Consider the following 9,357-nt stretch of genomic DNA (forward strand, 5'->3'; position numbering starts at 1 on the left):
AAATTGGTGTTTTTTTCCTAACCTCGCACCAACCAGTGGAGCTGTTTAATTTGACCGCTCGGTAACTTCAGGTTTATGTTTCAGCGGCGCAGCTCTGCCGCCACCTAGTGGATCTGTGGTGTGACACCCACAGCAGAGGTAATGTTTCTGTTTCTGACAGAAAACCTCAAACTGGACTAATGATGCCTTCAGAGTGTTATTATTGAGCACTCAATGACTTTGCTAAAAGATGCAGAAGAAGCTGAAGCTGGGGTGTTAAAGCTAAAAGCCAAAAGCTAGCTTGGCGCTAAAAGAACAAAATGGTACCTAGAAACTAAAAGTGGACAAAAATAGACTGAAAACTTAATGTATTTTAGTACAAATGGGCTAAAGAAGATACAATTAGGTTGTTAAAAAAAGGAAAAAGAAGCAAAACACTAGCCAAAAGAAACACTAACTTTAGGCAAAAAGCTTAATTAGCCAAAAGTAGTACAAAGCTAGTTCAAAGCTAAAGTTAAAAGCTAAAAGCAGTTAAAAGCTAAAAGAAGGAGAATACTGGGTAAAAACTAAAAATGCAAAACACTACCTAAAAGCCAAAAGTAGTCAAATCTTAACTAATAGCTAAAAGCAGCATAAAGCAAGCCATAAGCTAAAAGTGCCAGAGGGTTTGCTAAAAGCTAAAAGTAGCAAAATGGTAACTAAAAGTGTCAAAAAGGCTAGCTGAAAGCTAAAAGTGTCTAAATGCTAGCTAAAAGTAGCACAAGGCTAGCTGAAAGTGTCAAAATGCTAGCTAAAGGCTAAACGTAGCAAAAGAGTGGCTAAAAGCTAAAGGTAGCAGAATAGTCTGTAAATCAGGCAGTTTGTTAAAGCAGATTTCAGAGAGAACAGGCTTCAATATGGTTTCAGTCTGTTTATTTGGGGAAATATTTATAAATGAAGTTAGATATTTTGAAAAATATTAAAGTTACAAAAAACAAAAGTCAGAACACCCATCTCTGAATGAGCCAAATCTTTCTTATATGAATGACTAAAACAGCCGAAGTGTGCAGGAGTAGTTCGATTTTAACCCCCCAAAAACCCAGGATGAAGGTGGATGATCATGTTTTTGCTTGTGTTTAAATATCTCATGAACCACTGAATGGATTACAATGAATATATACAATGGATACACTTATTGGATATACTTCGACAACTGATTAACATTTGGAGCAGATCCAATTTAAGATGGCCGCGGTAGGACGCACAAAAATGCTCATAATTCAGTCAAATTAACAGAAATTAGAAATGCTGTGCATTTAAACAGAACAAAAACAGCAGTTTATTAAAGTTAAATTACATAAATTATTATTAAAAAACAATACATGAAAATGTTTTATATTTCCTTTTGTCATAGCCTCCTTTGGGTTTAGAAAAAGCAGTTTTAAGCAGCTAACGTTTACTCTTTCTATGTGGATTCCTGCAGCTCAGCCGTCTGAAGCTCCTTTGACTGTTTTCAGCAGAAGTCTTCAACAAACGGCCAGCCTGGAGCGGAGACAGATGAAGCTGATGCACAGGTCGGGTAATTTGGCGATGTCTTGTCTGAATAAGCAGAGTCTTTCCTGAGGAAGACCCCCACCTGTTTGGCAGGCTGGGCTGCTCCGAGACCAGTTTTTATTCTGGTAGAGCATCTTCAGATATTGTGGAGGTGGAGTCGTCGGGCGGGTGTTGTTGACTTGGAGAAAGCTTATGTCCCCCTTCCTCAGGGTCCCGTCTCTGCTTTTTTTGGCGGATGACGTAGTTCCGGTTGGCGTCTTCGGATCATGACCTTTCAGGGTGTGTTGGGGCAGCTCAAAGAACCCTGACTAGAAGAAAGGGAGGAACACTCCTTCCGGCTGGGGATTAGTCTTTGCCTCAAGTGACGGTAGGACGGAACCGGGTTGACAGATCGGGGCTTCATCTGCGGCTATGAAGGGGATTGGTCTAATGTGGTGCGGTGAAGAAGGAGCTGAGCTTCAGATTTCCCAGTCCCATCTCCGTTCCAACCTCACCTACGCTCAACCAGCTTCCTCCGTAGGGCGGACGGGCTCAGCCTTAGAGATGAAGTGAGGTGCTCCTCTGCATTGAAATGAGTCAGATGAGGTGGGCCGGGCAGCTGATTAGGATAAGCCTTAAGACTCTGCGACACACCCAGAACATCCCAGGAGGGGGTTATTTATCGTCTTCGTCCTGGGAGCGATTTGGGACTCCCCAGAAGCAGCTGGAGAGAGTCTGATCGCCTGATCACAGAGGAGCAGGTAGACGATGGATGGATGAGTCACCTGTTTGTCCCTCCTGGCCCCGTGGATTGCCACAGTTCCAGAAACAATTGACACTTAGAGAAAACAAGGAATTTGCTGGTGAAACCGAGCAAAGATCCTGAGCAGGCCTCTGCAGAGGACGTGCTCCTTTTCCCGAGCAGCACGCCGCCCACTCACCCCTGTACAGCACGTACGAGCTGGGAGACAAACTTGCTCGACTCCTTCATGGTTGCCTTTGCTCCACGCACCTCACACACACACACACACACATATATATATATATATATATATATATATATATATATATATATATATATATATATAAAGTAAGACCGACTGAATCTATCTTTGCGCGGTTACGCAAGAACTCACTGAAAAACCAAACTCCACCGTCCGCTCCAACCCAGATATTCCTGACGGTTACGCAACCTGGTGGAGGCCAGGGCGGCTCAACCACATCCAAATGTGTCCTGTTGTTTATTTATCCCCCCCCCCACACACACACAGATTAATCCCACCACCTGGAACCAAGGGAGGCCGAGGTGCGTTCACCTTGACCCACCCCCTGGAAACGACCGGCCGACGTAATTTAAAGGTGGAGAGGAGATCAAGGCTCGGCCCGAGAGAGTCCGCTCAATCGGAAGAGTGATTACGGTGGCTTAATCCCAGCTGATCTCTGCCTCTAAAACAGCCGCCGCAGCTGGGAGATGAAGGGGAGCAGACGAGCGAGCGGGCCGTCGGGCCGTTAACGAGCCCAGCGCACGTCTCTCCATCCATTAAGTTGCTGATAGTTGCTAATCTCCACGAGACAGCCGTTAAACCTCGCTGGGGAGGGTTTCATGACGGAAACGGTTTGATAAATTAATGCTAAGATGCATATTTTCCTTGAGATTGGCGCTTTAGCACTAAAGCGTCGTGATTTTGAAGACGGCTGCCTCCGAACGCGCTTGTCGTGGAGGAACCCCTGCCTTCTTCAAACGTCGTTCCTCCCCCCCTCGGCGTCCGGCTCCTTCTGTAGGAGGGTGTTTTGGGAACTTGGGTCACGGAGGGGGTTTAGGTGGCGCGCTGGAAGGAGTTCCGTGGGAAGAACGTCTCATATCTCACCTGTTGCAGAAAGAAAGAGTTGAATTCCGACTGGATCCATGAGCTGACAGCGAGTCGGAGCGGGGCAAAAGGCCCAGGAGGACTGCGGTATCAAAACATCTTCAAAATAGTTCTCTTACTTCTTCAAAACCTGCACGAAACTCACATTTATCGGGAACACACAAATCACTTAAACACAAAAAACCTCCTGAAATAAAAAGTTTTATGTTTTATCTTCGGTGGCCATGGCGAAGGAGTCTCTGTATGAAACTCTGTTTCTCTCCGAAATGAGATCAGTCAAAGCGTTATCCACAGCAGGTGAGATACTAACTGTTCCTAACCTTTCAACAGAAAAGAAAAAAAATCAGGAAAATCAGCAGCACTTTGTATCTGCAGAAAAAAAAGGTCAGAGGGCTAAAGGCTCCCAAAGCCTCCGCCGATTATACGGTGGAGCCGCAGAAGTCCAGATAGGTCCGGGCGCTCTCTTAATCTGAACAACCGTAAGCTCCCAAATCCCCTCGCTGTCCCTCCTTTGAGAGATAAAGAGAGGAAGATCCTGATTGCTTTTCCCCTGCGTTGTTTTTTTTTCTCCCTCTACTCGGTGTGGCGTCTCACATCAGCAGGAGTCGTCGTTTGTGACTGCTGACACATCAGGGCCGGCTTTGTTGTATTTTGGATATAAAGGAGCGATTGTTGGACTTTTCGACATCGTACAAGCGCTTTAAGCTCTTTGTTCCACAGCCGTTTGGTGTCTGACAAGCCGGGCGCTTCAGAACCTTCAGGAATCTTATCAAAATAGCTCTGCCTTGGGTTTTGGTTCTCAAACGCAGAAGGGAGCCTCTGACTAAAGTTGGGAAAGCGAGCGGCGCCGCCAGCAGAGTTTGGACTCCGGCAGCTGCCGGATCTCGGACGGCAATGTTCGCCAGCCGCGGAGCCAGCGGCGGCGGCAAAGGGGGAGGCAAGTACTCCGTGGAGGACCTCTATGGCATCAGCAAGAAGCCCAAGGCGTCCACCTCCTCCGGGAGCATCGTGGCCAAGTCCGGCGCCCGGAGCAGCAAGGCCGCGGAGCCGCGGAGCGAGTCGGAGGCCTTCGCCTCGCAGATCCTGGAGGCGGCGCACCGGCTGGTGGAGCGCCGGCGCCTGGAGCTCTACCTGAGGGAGTACGGCCTGTCCCTGGCCGAGTGCGAGGCCGGGCGCTCCACCATGACCTACAGGTGAGACGGGGGAAAAAAAAAGAAAAAATGGGTAGATTTTTACGAAACTTTCAGGGGGAAGCAGTCACTCAGCGCACGCCATGCGACTGATTAACTTCTGGAGCCCCTGACCGATTCAACATGGCCGCCGCAGCTTACTGACCTTAAAGAGCGAGACAACGGTTTTAAGTCAGTCAGTTCTACAGATGCGGAGCTGAAATCTAGTGGGGCTGTAGCTGAGGGTCATTCACCACACATGAGATTACGCTGACCATTATTTAATATTTTACATTAAAACGGTGGCCTGAAATGCGGCGGGTGATATGCATTCCTCGTAGGATGCCATAAGAAGTGAGGGACATCTCAACCTGATCCACACACTGAACCGACACACCCACAGATGTGATGCTCCAAAACTAAATGTATTATCAGTTTTGCCGTATGTTACCAAAGCACACGGTTAGCAGAGTGTTTGAGGAGGACTGCGACCAAAAGCAGCGAGCGGAAACGTCAGAACTGGTTGATGAAAGAGAACTATATTTGGAGTCTTTTTATTATTTTCTTTTCCCCCACCCGATGGTGACCTAGAAAGAAATCTGAGGTGCCTGATCCGGATTTCAGGGCAGAGGGCTGTTGAGGTAATGTGGCTGAATCTGGCTGTTCAGGATCAACTGACAGGACTTCCGCGCGAGTCGCCGCCTGACTTTGACCTCCAGAAGCTCGCCACGGCGGTGGACCCGGGTCTGGTTGTTGTGCTGCGACCATTTTGGGTTAGGAGTTATGGGGAATGGACCAGGTTCACCGTTAAAGCTCGAAAACAACGTGGAGTCTCAGTCACCACGCCGTTATCGCGGGAAGCCGCTCTTGAAACACGGGCCACGGATGACCCCTGGCCGACGCCATGCCGGATTTCAGCTCGGTAACTGTGAAGTCGGCCAAGCTGCAGCCATTTCTGTGTTACCTGAGGTCAGTTGGCTGTGGCGGCCATCTTGAATCAGACGGACTCCGAAAGTTGACCAGCTGTAGTTGCCCGCCTCATGATGGATCTCTGAGAGCTTCGGACAAATCTGTCCAGCGGTTCGTGAGATATTTTGCTAACAGCTTTGGCTCGGCAGAACTCAGAGGGCCCATTTGCGCTCTCTGAGTTCAGCTGGCTGTGGCAGCCATCTTGAATTAGGTTGGCTTCAAAGCCTAATCAGCCATGGATGTGCAGACAGAGCTGTCATTGGCTAGCCTTCCCCTTTCGGCCGTGTTCTGAATCTGAACGTGCCGAGCAACCTCTGGAAACCCAGACTGTCCTTTTTAAAAGTTGCCTCTAGGGGGCAGCGTCACCCTGGTTTGAAGACAAATCAAAGCACAGTGATATAACCCCCCCCCCCCCAAAAAAAAAAAAAAAATAATAAAGAGAGACAGCGGGGGGTCTGGTATTCAGTAAGCGTCTCCTCGCCTCTGAGCCAAGCGTCCTTCGGCTAATTTCGGCTCCTTTGGCTCAGGCGCCCCTGTAACGAACACTGGCTCCTGAAATCTGTAATGGCAGCAGTTTCCTCCAAAGGAGGCGGTGGGGGTGTGGGGGGGTCATGTGGTGTTCTGTTCCCTCTGAGCCAAAATCACAAGCTGCCTCATGGGGCTGATGATCCCGTTTAACAGAAACAACTCAACAGGACGGCTGCTGCTGCTGCCGCTGTGCCTTTTTGCTTCAGCCTGTCTTTACCGGAAACAAACAGTCTCACCGTCGCCTGAGGGCAGATTTATGGAACTTTGGCTTTGGTGACGACGAAGGCTGCATGTAATCTCGGCTTTCGAAGAATGAGGCTCGAAGACGTCTCGGTGGAATGTGTCCACCTAATTCTACTTTAAAAAAAAAAGAAAAGGAGGCTACCCCTTTGGGACAGAATCGGCCCCTTGATGATAAGCAAATGTAGTTTAAGGGCAAACGCTCCTCAGCGTTTCTGTTCCGGGTTCACTTCTAACACGTCGAACGCACCACAAAGAAAATGGACTCACCTTTTTCTTCCTGTGTAGATGCTCTGTAACTAGTTAATTGTTAATCAAAGCGTGCTTAGAGCGTTGGTGGATCACTTTAAATCGTGCCCTCGCTGTAAAATATGACTGTCATGCTCATTGTGTTTTTGTGCTTTAATCTCAGACGGGCACTCTTCAAAGAACAAGAACATCTGGCTGCTGTTTGAACTCCGTGACGATTTCTGTTCCCAGTTCGACGCTTTTATGAAGCCGTTTCTGTCGTCTTAAAGCGATACAGATAAATCCTGCTAATCTCTACCACTTTGTTTAGAACGCACCGTTGCCTGCACGGAACAAAACGCCGTCCTAAGGTGCTTTGTGTGCGTGCACGTTGCTTTCGAGGTCAGCGGGTCACTATTTTTAACAAACTTTGAGCCGTTTTGCTTCCCCCCCCGTGTGCTTTTGGGAGGCCCGCAAACGTCGCCGTCTATGACTTCTGCGGTGAGGACGAAGATAAACTGAAACGAGTTATTTTTATTTCATCGAAGCGGCCAGGTTTGACACACTGTCGCCAGGTTTGTTCAACCGATGCAACTAACAAACCGCACTTATTTTCTCATACTGGCGCCTAACGTGTCCTGAAGTTCAAAACTTGTTAGCGACGTGTGTGATCAGCTACCACGTTTGGTCAAAAAAAAAAAAAAAAGAGCAGGAAAATAGGTTGTAGAGCCATTTAGGGAGGGAGAAGATGGACAGTTTGGGTGTCTTGGTTCGTATCTGTCGAGTAAAAGTGTGCAGGTGAAAGGGCTTTGTTTACATCGCATTTCAGAATTGCATCTCATCATATCTGGACAACTGCCGGAGTAAATTCCTTTAATCCGCACCACTTAACACGTGTTAAAAACCCATTTCAGCGTGAGGCCGCCCCACCCCAGCTCCACGTGAGGCTGCAGGACCGCCTTTAAAAACAAAAACACTAGGAGAATTAAAGAGGAAATGAAATAAAATATAAACATAACGAGTTTTCATGTTTTTACTTCAGTTAAGCTCCATCATAAAACACTCCAACGGTGCGTTTGTCCGATTTAAAACCGTAATGACTTCTTTTTAGAGTTTTTGTGAAGTGGGGCTGATCGTGTGGGCGGAGTCACTTCCTCAGTTGGGTGACGTAGAAGGAGGAGGGGCCAGCTGTGGTGAGCCGCTGTAGGACGCTGAGGAGGTAACTGGTCTCAGCGTTTATCAGGGGAAATGGAAACAGAAGAAGTTTCAACAACAAGAGGATCAGTTTGTTTCTTTCTGGTCTGAAGTGATGCTGTCGGGAACCGGAGCCCCACATTTCACAAGAGGAACCCCCCCCCCCAGGTTTCCAGTGATGTCACACAGGTCTTCAGGGAGTTTCCTGTCCGGACAGCAGGTGGCGGTGGTTCTTGTATTTCAGGTTCTCCTCTTCAGAACGTTACCTCCACACTGGGTTGTCCATCTAACCTTCTTGTCCTTCTTGGAGCCGAAGGACGACTCAGCTGTTGGAGTTTTGGGTCGGTTCACGCGATTAAACGCAACGGACCGAAACATTTCACCGCCACGCTGTGCGTATTTGATATTTACCGCCTTGTTGGCATTTCTGTTTGGCTCAGGATACGTCACGGAAAACACCAAAAAGACCCCAAGTTATTTCCCCCCCGATCTTTGACTATTAATTTGAAATTAGTGTAGTTTTTTGTTTTTCTTTTGAATGTCAGACTCTGAAGACATTTCCCCTTTAACGAAGGTGTGCACGTGGCGGTTATATTTTGCATTTTTGCCCCTGGAGCACAGACCCAAACCTTTCTTTTCGTCAAAGAACGGAGTCTTTCAAGGGCCTGCTTTCACACACATACACACAGGAGTGTGATGGTGCAGAATGATGTGGCCTGCCACATTTTTTTCCCTCTCTCTAATGCATCACGTGCCTGCACTTTCTCTGACACTGTGAACCGGACAGAGGCACAGGCCTTCATGACACAACACGAGACAGGAAGTTCAGACTGAAGGACTGATGAGGATGAGGAGGATGAGGAGGCGACTGTGATGGGAGTCCAAAAAAACAAAACAAAAAACTCCAGTCATTCAGCTTGTAAGGATGTGAAGAAATGTGGAAAAAAAACGCTGAGACAGAAACACACACACACTCTCTCTCTCTACCTCACACACACACACACACACACACACACACACACACACACACACACACACACATCAGAGTTATCTTCCAAACCCCCACACTGCTTGGTTGTGTGTCGTGAACATATCAGCACCTCTCGGGGGTTAAAAATAATAAATACAATTTTTAAAAAGGAGGATTTTTTTTTTTTTTTGCAGAAACCGAGGCGCGGCACCGTCCGCTGCAGCTGGGGTTTTATTTTTTTTATTTTTTTGGACCCAGCACGCCGGCGCTTTCTTATTTATTTATTTATTTATTTATTTATTTATTTTAAACTCCCAGCTCCAGCTCCGTGAGGTGGCATCGGAACAAGACGGAGGCAGACCCGCCCAGCCGCCGGTAGGTGAGCTGAATCTGAATTTGGTTCTGGTTCTGGTTCTGCGTCCCCTGACGCCGCGTGAAGAAGCTGCCGGACGAACGAACGACGACGACGGTGATGATGAGGATGATGATGATGATGCTGATGCTGATGCTGAGGCTGAGGATGAGGATGAGGATGAGGAGGATGCATCGATGGGGTTTGGAGTCGAGTCTTTCCGCAATGTAAATCCGAGCATCTGAGCCGAATTTTTTTTTTCTTTTTTGTTTCTTTTTCCTTTTTTCTTTTTTGGCGACTGGATTAAAAAGCTTGAAAAAATATTCAAACGGGGTAAAAAAAAAAAAA

Source organism: Kryptolebias marmoratus, linkage group LG13 (genome assembly GCF_001649575.2).
Source record: "Kryptolebias marmoratus isolate JLee-2015 linkage group LG13, ASM164957v2, whole genome shotgun sequence".
NCBI lineage: Eukaryota > Metazoa > Chordata > Actinopteri > Cyprinodontiformes > Rivulidae > Kryptolebias > Kryptolebias marmoratus.